The sequence below is a fragment of the Manacus vitellinus genome, unplaced genomic scaffold (genome assembly GCF_001715985.3).
Source record: "Manacus vitellinus isolate BGI_N305 unplaced genomic scaffold, ASM171598v3 scaffold_44_pilon, whole genome shotgun sequence".
Taxonomy (NCBI): Eukaryota; Metazoa; Chordata; class Aves; order Passeriformes; family Pipridae; genus Manacus; species Manacus vitellinus.
Genome location: NW_021940565.1, coordinates 1,077,546 through 1,088,035, shown reverse-complemented (window position 1 = coordinate 1,088,035; position 10,490 = coordinate 1,077,546).

Genomic DNA, 10,490 nt, shown 5'->3' with positions numbered 1-10,490 from the left:
GGGAGCGCCCAGACGAGTCCGGCCGCGGGGGAGGAGTTTGCCAGGGCCGGAGCTGCCGCCCCCAGCACCGCCCCCGGCCCCACGGTGGGGGAAAGAGGGGGAACACCCTCTCAAAACACGGAGCCCAATCCTCTCCCGCGGGAGCACGCAGTGGCAGCACCCCTGAACTCTCTGGTATCTCCAGGGTACCACCAAAGCCAAGTCCTGCAGCACCCCAAGCATCCCCAAACCACCCCTGCACTTCCCGAGCACCCCTCAGAGTCCCCTGCTGTCAGCACTGCCTCGGCCTCACGCTGGGTGTCCAGAGGCTCTGGCTTGATCCATCCACTATGTCCAGGTCCCCACACACCTCTGGCCCTGCAAACAGCCAGGAGTAAAAACCTTCACGCCGCTACCAGAGGGATGAGCCAGGGCCAGGGGTGGGGATGTCAAGCCTATCCACCATTTTTCAAACAGGACGACCCCCTCCCCATGACTCCCTGTAAATCACATCTTTGTTAGCAGACACCAGCGCGGGGCCGGCAGCACTGCCGGCTCTGCCGCAAGCTCAGCCCATCACTGCATGGCCCCGAGCACATGCTGGCACTGGGGAGGGACACATACATGAAAGGTGCTGCCCCCAGTAAGTGTTTCCAGCTGCTGGAAAGCTTTGGAGCTCCAAACCAGGAGTTTGAGCTGGAGAAAAGTACAGCTTGCAGCTGGCACTGCCTTTGGAAGTGGCGAGCCGCTCACTGCTGCGAGCTACGATAACGATAATTGAATCTCATGCCTTGCACCACGAGCTGACCGCTGTGAGCATCAACATTACTGTGCCAGGAGAACATGTGTTTGCCTGTTTCTCTCTGATTTCAGTCTCTATGGGGCACAAGAGCCATGGCAAGGCACTGCAGGGTTGGTGGGATTAATGCAGAACCTCCACTACAGCGAGGCTGTCGAACCTTCCCGTGCCTCAGTTTCCCTGTTTCTAAGTAACGGACACCATCAATACTTTTCCTCCCTGTAGAGCAAGCTTTAAATCTGGGCAGAAAACACCACTCACCTTCTCCTCTGTCAGTCTTGCTGTCCGTCAGGGCACCCCATTGCCCATGGATTCTCTCTCCGTTCTTCCAGCCCAACCCTCAGAGCTCCTCGGTGCCGGTGCCAGAAGCTCGATCCGCTGATTTCCCCCTGGGATCCAGCAGCAGAGCTGAGCCGGGAGGAAACAAAGGCTTGTTGGGATGCAAAGGGCTCTGTGCCCTTAGCAAAAGGGCAGGATGAATTATGAAATGCAAAGGCGAGATAAGTGGATCCCGTCACAGCACTTACCCTCCGTGCCGCAGGATCCAAGCGCCTGCCGGCTGTGGGATGAAGGGTTGTGTGGCACACAGGAACACCCACACACAGCCCAGGCTGGGGGGAGCCTCCCTATTCCCCTGACAATAACGAAATCCACGTTATCCACTCCAGCACATCAGGGGGCTGGCAAATACGGAGAAGCATCGAGGGAGGAAAGCAAGCACACGGAGCATTTCTGTGGAGGGCAGTAAAGATGCATTTTCCTCTTAGCTGGGCTTCAGAGCTGCTGGAGGAATGGGGATAAGAGACATCCAGGCGAGCACAGAGGAGGAGGAGGAGGCCAAGAGAAGTGAGAAAGTAATTTCCTGGGCTGCTCTGGGCAGGATGCAAGGAGGTGATGACAGCCCAGGATGCAGGGAGAGCCACTTCTCCCCTCAGCAAGTGCTGCCAGGGCCGTGGGAAGCATTGTTACAGCTAATGCAGGAACTGACATTTTGCCATTTCCATGGATGGACATGAAAAAGACTTTCTTTGGGATTAAGGAGTCACTAGGCTAACTCAGAGCTGAGATTGCCTGGGTCCAGATCACACTCCTCCATCACCCCCCGTGGCTCTGGCCCAAAGCAGGCAGGCGCTGCAGGAGATCACAGCAAAGCAAATGTGAAACAGCATCGCTCCAGCGAGCAGGTTATCAGCTTGCCTGATTCCAGTGCTGGTCTCATTTTTCCCCCCCTCAAGCTGTCTTTCCTATTGTTGTTTCATTATTCTTTAAAGCAATGCATGGGTGACCAAACAGAACAGAAAAGGTGGGATTCCCGCTTTGTGGTGGCTCAGAAAAGCTTGGAAACAGGAGCACCAGATGCTCTGTTACAGGGAAAATAAACCCAAAGTTTTGCTTTTCAGTCGGTGGGGTTTTAAATAAAACACATGGTTTGGGAGGCTCAGCTGGTATGTTTGGAGTGTTTGAGGTTAACACTACCAGCAAATCAAGCAGCAGTTTGATACATAATACTTTTCAAGTTCTTATTTCAGTTTCTTTTGGGGCAAGGGAAACACAAAGCACCTGCAAAGCATCCTGCCTCGCTGGCATCTCGGGATCTGCTGCTGCCAGGGCACCACACACAGCTGAGCCTGCCCAAGCCCCAGGTACACAGGTACCCTGGCAATACAGGGGTCATGAACCTGCCAGATTCTCACCCTCTGCAGCTCTCAGACATTGCAGTACTCACATGTACAATTGACCTTAAAGATCATAAAAGTATTGTGACTAAACCTGTATCAGTCCAGGAAGTTCATGTGGGTTTTATGAAATTCCATCTTTCCAGCACTAAAAAGGATTTCACTGACTAGTTTTACAGCAAAACCGTAAAACATTTTTACTTTCTTCTGGTTTCCCTCTGTTGCAAAAAAAAAAAAAAAAATCTAAGCCCCCTGACTTCACTTCTGCACACTGAGACTTCATTCCTTAGGATGAACAAAATGACACAGAGAATCCTCGTTTAGGTCCTTCTTTCACAATATCTGCACATGCAGAACTCCCAGGACTTCCATGTGTGCACTCACACAGCCACAGCCACGCTGCAGAGCGTGCTGGAGCCCTCCTGGGTGCCCTTGCCTTGTTGCACCTCACACCCCTTCACTCCAGCACATCCATCATTTCCTTCCTGTTCAGGCCAGCATTTCCACCAGCCCAAAACGCTGATGCTGGAGGACGCTCAGGAGCTGAACCTGCAGCCGCTGGCAGGAGGATTTATTTCGTTCTACGCTAGATCTTGCTTTTATTTTCATTTTCAGCAGAGCCCAGGGCTGCTATATCAATCAGAAAAAGCCTGACAGTGCAATATTCCATCCCAGCCAGCATTCAGCCTGCTCCTCGCAGATTTGGAGCTCTCTAGTTGCCTTGTGCACTCAACATTAGGGCTACTGGGTTGTAAATGGGGACACAGGAAGGAGTTGGGGAGTCAGTCAGAACACCCCTCAGCCCTCCTGTGTTTCTGCTTGGAGGGTAAGATCATGCATAGAGCTGGTTACAGTGTCTCAACACGATGCTTTGATACCCATACCCCTCACCACACCTTCCTCCCTCTCATCCCTATCCCAGAGCATATGGCCACAGCCTCCCAAGCCTGCCTGCTCCCTGGAGAGGGATCAGGAGAGCAGAGAGCTAGTGCACAGCTTCCCCCTCCACAGCACAATCCCCGTGCCAGATGTGCATTCATTAGTCACTGTACACCTCGGTGGGTTGCTGTTGCCTCCACAAGCACTGGAAAACAAGCCCAGCCACACAAGGAACATTCAGCAGAGTTGACCAGCAGCCCTGACATCTCCACTGTCTGAGGGACATGCTCATCCTGCAACCCAGGGATGCATAACCCCAAATCTGGTACATTCAAGGGAATTCAGAGACCCCGCAATGCTGGTGGGCTGGAGAAGAGCCCTGTTATATACCTCTTTAATGGGGCAGATGGCTGTTGTCCCCGAGGAGCTGGTCAAGGTAGGTTGCATTCCCAGAAAAAGGATCTTTCTGCATGACTACAACTATCTAGGAACTCCAAGCTGGGTGTTCATGGCCAAGGCTGCCCACACTGCACAGGGACAAGCAGGGACACACAGGGCTGTCTGCGACAGTGGCATCCTGCTGCGCTGGAGAAGAGACAGAACGAGCCTGGGGTAATATCATTAGCCAGGAGTTATGCTGTCTCCTTCCCAAACAAAGATAAATATCATTAAAGCTCAGCCCTTGAGTATTTTACATCCACATCTGCAATGATGTTCCCCCAGGGTGGGGGTTTACAGCTTTGGGCTTCAATTAGGCAGCAGGGTTGTATTAACCCACTGCACTCCCAGAGCACCAGCCTGGGAGCAAGAACCACTTCCTTCCTTGAGCTGGCTCAGCCTCCCCATCCTGGGGGCATGGGAATCAGCTCAGGAGTCCAAGGGGACCAAGGCACAAGGCTTAAAGCTGTGGAAGGGAAATCCAGGCAGCCCATGGGGTGCTTTATCCATGAGCTCCTACATCATAGCAGGAACTGTGGATGCACTTTACCTTACCTTGAGATAGTCCAGGTGTGGGGAAAACATCCCATGTTACATTTTGGACTGTTCAGTCAAAAACTAGGATGTTTGCCCTGAGCTGGATAAACACATCCCTCTGGACTTGTCCTCCCCAGGAGACACAGTGTGAGCCACACAAAGGGAACAGGCTTCCTCACATGGGGTCTGGGCAAGTTTGGCATGAAAAGGGAGGAAGGGGCAACACTTGGGGCAAAAACACCAGCTGTATCCACTGGGATGTCTCCTGGAATGCTGGAAAACTTGGATAAATTAAAAAAACTGTTGATTTTCATCCCCTTTGCCCAGCACCCTTGAGGAAGCAGGGTTTTTTCCAGCCAACACGGGGATCCCACAGGGAAAACACCACCACTCTCTCCATCACTAGCAGGTGCAGCTCTGGCATGAGCCACATCTTTCCTTTTGCCCTCCCACAAACACAAAACCTAAATATTTGATGGATCTGAACAGCTTTTCCTGGCTCTGGGGAGGAAATGCTGCACCACATGAGCAACCTGGGGCTCTCCAGTAAGGAAAAAAGAGGCTTTTGGGGTTTCACCCTGCTCTGGTGCCCATGGAAGAGCCCCTGGTTAGGGGAGAGGGGCTGGGGGGAGGTGATGCCAGTCAGCTCTTGTGTGAGCCAGGGATTTCCTTGGTGCATTGATCGGCTGAGGGGTCTCTGTGCCTGCCAAACCACAGCCCTGCTTGGCTTGGCAGAGGCCCATCGATCGCTGTGGGCACGGCCACAGCGCTGGGTTTGTAGGGAAAACATGCCCTGCGGGATTTAAGGGATTTGGCTCTAAGCAGGGCCAACAGCGGGCACAGGGAAAAGCCCACCCCAGCACAAGGGAGAGACTGGGTGATGGGAATGGGAAGGAAGGACAGAGCAGAAAATTAACTCCTTCCAGCCAAGTGTGACCTTACCACACATACACCAACAACTTCTACAGGCTCAGGGTAACAAGCTCCGTGGTTTGGTTGGAGCATCCTCCCAGGGATCACCCACAGGCCATCCATGTGACAGGGTAGCACAGGGCAAATCTACAGGGATGAAGCCAGGCTTGTGCTGGCCGGAGACAGCTCAGGAGCCACCAGCAAGGAGCAGTGGGTGCAGAGGTGCTACCCCAACCAAACTAGCACCCCTAAGCCCCAGCACAGGGCAGGGCTGAAACCCCCACCGTGGTGGAGCCCCTGGAAGGTTTTCTCCTCTCTTTCTTTTACCCGTAGAGCCCTTCCCAACCTCCCTGACTGCACAGGAGCCTTTCAAAGCCACATTCTGGCCATAATGAGCACAGCAGTGCCTGCCAAACCCCATCACTGGCTGTGGGCAGATGAGTCCAGCTCTACTCTCCTCTAGCATAGCTGGGAGGGAGATAGAGAAAATTGAGAAGTTACCCTGATGACCACCCAGCCAGCCCCCCAGGAACCTGTAGGGCTCCAGATACCTGTACTCCCACCTTTCCTGCTCATCTTCATGCTCCTGTCATATGTCAGCTCCTTCCCAAGTAGCTGCAAGCCCAGGGGCAGATGGAGCTGCTATGAACAAGCTCAGGAGAGCCACAACAAGCTGGGCTGCTCCCAAGGCAGCCCCAGCCTTCCTGCAGCACATAGGCCTGGAAATCCTGGGAGGTGCTCACGGGGCATCGGTGGCCAGGACAGGGATGAGCGACAGCACCTTCCCCTCACATTGCCGAGCCGTGCAGCCCACTTTGGGAGGCTGGGAAGGATGTTCAGCCCCAGTTTCTGGCCCATTAGTTTCCCCTCCCGCAATCACCTTCTCCGGCTGCGTTACCGCCGGGTGCACCGGGAGCCGCATGCGGCAGCACGGGGCGGGATGCCCGGCCTCACGCAGCCCGGACACAGCCACACGTGCTGCGGGAGCACGGGGAGGTCATCCACGGGTTACCAAAATGCAGCAGGAGCAGAGCGTGGGCTGAGGCTGCAGCACCGAAAGGTTTTCAAGCACCCTCAGCGCCTGGGGAGCGGCGCTTGCCGCCATCCCAACTCCTCTCCATCCTGCTCCCGAAGTGGTCAGGCCACCAAAATGAGCCAGTCCCACACTCCTTGCAGCCCCCACGACGTCTGGAAGTGCTGGGGAAAGTAGTGGGGGCAGCTATGGCCCCTAAAGCATCCCTGCCTGCCCGGCCCCTGCCCGCTCCAGCGTAGCCCAGACTTGTCCTCATTTCAGGCTGGGTCTGGCCCCAGAGGTAGTGAGATGATGCCAAACCTCCTAATGGAGCTTGACAGCAGTGGGATTAAAAGCACAAGTGAGATCACAACCCCTCTGCAAACAGCTTCTGCCCTGGAAGAGCCAAATCAGAACAGAAACCTCCTGGCAGTGGGGAGGGGGTGACGAGCCCACACACACGCAGGGTGAGGGGCAGCAGGGGCTGGGGGGAACCTCATCCATCCCCTTGCGTGCCCTGACCAACTCACTGGCAATAGGAAGGAGCCAATTTCCACCCCCCAGGCAGTACCAGTCAAGGGTTTCACCAGAAACAGCCCCAATTCCAACTGGTCCTAAACTCTGGCTGCAGAACAGCCCATGCCATGTGCCCCTTCCTCTTGCTGCCTGAGAGTTCAAGGCATCCCACAGCACACACTCTTCTCCCTCTCCTTTGCGTGCTCTGGAGTGGTGCCACTGACTCTGGAAACATCATCTGAGCAGGTAGGTCCAAGATGGAGAGGAGATGGGAGAACTCAGGAGGACACCCACAGCCCCCATTTCTGTGGGATGGGGCGTGCACAGACCCTTGCAGGCAGCACCAGGCCCAGGAGCACAGCCCTGCTTCAACTAAATGGCAGCACTGACCCATTTCCCAACCCTGGGATGCTCCAGCAGTACTGCTGCCACAGGTCTCCTTCATACTCCTTCCTGCCAGCAGGAGTATCTCAGCATTTCCCCCCAAATCCACCCAGCCGGGCCTTTGCAGAGATGAAGTGTTGGTCAGCTTGCATGACCCATCCCATGGGTGGCCTCTAAGTCACCCTCCAAAAATTCAGCAAGGCACAGGCACCATCCCCATCTCTGCTCATCCAAACCCAGCAGCCAGAGGCTGCTCTCCTGCCCGGCAGTCATTTGCTCCCAGCAAAATGCAAGGGAAAACCAGGGCTTTTTACTGCAAGAAAAAGGGAGCCACTCCAGGGACCAGTGGGAAAGCTGACGGGTCTTGGCACAGCACTCAGGCTGAAAAGCTCCAGCTCCAGACCTTATTTTGCAGTGACCTGTACCAAGAATTGGCTTTCCCATTTTTCTTGCCAAATGGAAAGAAAAAGAAATCCTTCCAGGTCAGAGGAAAGAAAAGCATTTACTCGCGGGTCAAGTGAAACAATCCGATGCAGGGTTGAGTGCACTTTTATCCTCCCCAAACCAGGAACCGATTCAATTTCCATCTGAAAAAACCCCACATCTAAAAATAAAAAGACAAATGTTTTTAGGGTCAGAAGCACTCAATTTTGGTTTTCAAGTCCAAATGATTTGCTCAGTTGAACCCCATGTTCCAGAGCACTCAAAAGTGCAGAGGGGTGGGGAGGGATAGGCTGATGCATGAATCTGGAAAATTTCAGCCTCGCTGAGATGGCACCAGTCACAGAGACCACCACAGGGCCAGCCTGGGACCTCTGTGTCCCCAGCATTCAGCCTGGGTACCCCAAGCTCCTGCCCAGCCCTCCTGCAACCCAGAGCACCGTGAGGGAGGTGTTTGGCCACCTCTGCAGCACTGTGCTCATCCAAAGTGAGCTGTCACCTTCCATCCTCCTCCCCAGCCAAATACTTCCTGACAGCCCGCTTAGAACTCAAAGCGCCCGATTACCACCACGGCCAGGCAGCCGCTTGCAGGTGCCAGGAGAACCTTTTCCTGGCATACCCCTCAAAACAAAATCCCTGCCCAGAGCATCGCTCCTCACCCTTTCCAGACTCACCCACACCCCAGGATCCTTCCTGAGGTGGTCCAGGTCTGGCTCTGCTCTTACATACATGGCCCCAGCCACGGGGACACCACGTTTCCATCACCTGCTTCCCACCACCCCCCAGTGGGGAGCAGAGCCACCCGCCCCAGCTCCATCCACCTGCCAGGGCTGACCCCAGACCCCCGGCATCACCCGAGTCCATTAGTGAGTCCCCTGAGCACACACCTCGCCGGTGTGTTGCTTAACCCCGGCTTTTAGGGAGAGCTGCAAAGCCTTTCAATTTTTAATCTGCTCTAAACATTTCGGTCCTCGCCCCGAGGACTCCCAGTCGATAACCTCTGCTGGCAGCACGGCTGCCCCACAGCTACGGGGAAGGGGGAAACCAGGGGCAAAGGAGAGGGAAGCAGCTCCACCCCAAGCTCCTTTGGAGGAGCAGGACCCCTTTACACACACACACACCTTGGGATGAAGGGCACCCACACCGGGCACTCCAGTGAAAGGGACCCCAGTGTTCCATGGAGATGCTGCTCAGGGAGGATTCCTGACCCCTCCAGTAGGAAGATGACATCTGCAGAGCACCTTAATCCTTCCATCAGACACCTCTATGGGGCTGGGTTCCTCCAAAATTGATAAGGTGGTTTACCCTGATGCCTGGCACAGCCACCTCTCCCTCCCCCCCGCCTGGCACTGCAATGCCCAGGAGCAGGGACATGAATACAGCATCACTTTGCAGTCCCTGAGGCATCTTTCTCTTTTTCCACTGCCTTAGGCAACAAATGTACAAACAGGGGCCTGCTGGGTACGAGGAATGTGAGCCAAACTGCTCTGGGAAGGGAAACGCTGCTCCCTTTCTGCACGCATGTTAAGCTCCCAGTGTCCACACATCTCCTTCCAGACCCCCACAGCATCTCCTAATCTCCAATTCCTTGGGACAGCCCTCACCAAGCAACAGTGGGACACATCCCCAAAATTCCCTGTTACACCCCCACCACACCCCAGGAAACGAGTGGGGACAGAGACAGCCCCAGCCAGGAATGGGGGCACTGCTCACTCACCAATCTTCTTCAGCTCCTCATCTCCCTCGCCCTCCCAGACCCCCAGGGAGGAGGAGTTTTAGGCTGCAGGGAGCTGAGCAGCTGAGTGCTGGCCTCGGCTGCCATCTAGCAGCGATCCAGCAGCAGCAAGGACAGGGTGACAGCCCCTCTGGGTTCCAGCCCCTGCTGCAGCCCAAGGAGGGGCAGAGGACGGTGTGGGGGTCTCCTCGGGACACGCCACCCTAGCCCCAGGTCTCACCTCCCTGAAACCAAACAGGGGTCCTGCAGCAGAGGGGGTGACCCCCGAGCAACATCAGCTCCGTTAGAGGGGATGGATGACAAACATGTGCAATGAGCCCCCTGGCCCAAACACAGCACCAGAGAAGTCAGGCTACCCCTGCACTGGGTTGGACAGCCCCTGCTCTTCACCATTCTGCTTTCACCTCCTTCACCATTCTGCTTTCACCTCCTTCACCATTCTGCTTTCACCTCCTTCATCAGCTTTCCCAGTAGTTGCTCTCTAGCAAGTCCTACATTTCATTTTTTTAGCACTTTCACATCCCAAACCAAACCCAAAATGCTGAAATTAAAACAACAGAATCATAGAACGCTTTGGGTTGGAAGAGAGTTTTAAAGATCACCTAGTCCAATCAGGCCCTTGAAGGCCCTGAAGCCCTGAGGGATAGTCTAGGGACCCGTAAACCAGCTGAATGCCAGCATTCCTAACCAGGGCCCTTCTGTTTTCACTGCTTTTCTCTGCATTAACAACCTCACATTCATCAGGATTACTTGCCACAGGCACAAAGCTATATAAACATGGACAATGTCACGCTTCAAGCTTTCTCTTGCTAGATCCTTTACAGATTTTATTTTATATGTGAGATGAAATTCCTGATGCTTTGTATACATGGCATTCAACAAATCACAGCACTTTTTTCTTGGGGAAGGTTTCTTCAGCCCTCCTCAGAGCAAGGAGTGTGTAGAGCACCCGCTGTCTTAAAAACCAATGTCAAAACTGCTCATGCACTGAGGGAGGGAGGGATAGGCAGCCAGTTTCCCTCTCCTAAACTTAAAGGATATAGAACACAATGTTACACTTAGATGTTCTCCTGAACCACTATATTAAAGAGCAGTAACTCAGTAGACCACCAGTACAACAAAAATAAAGTATCTCCCTGAAATTAAAAATACAAACCCAAACTATTTTCCTGAAAGTAAAAT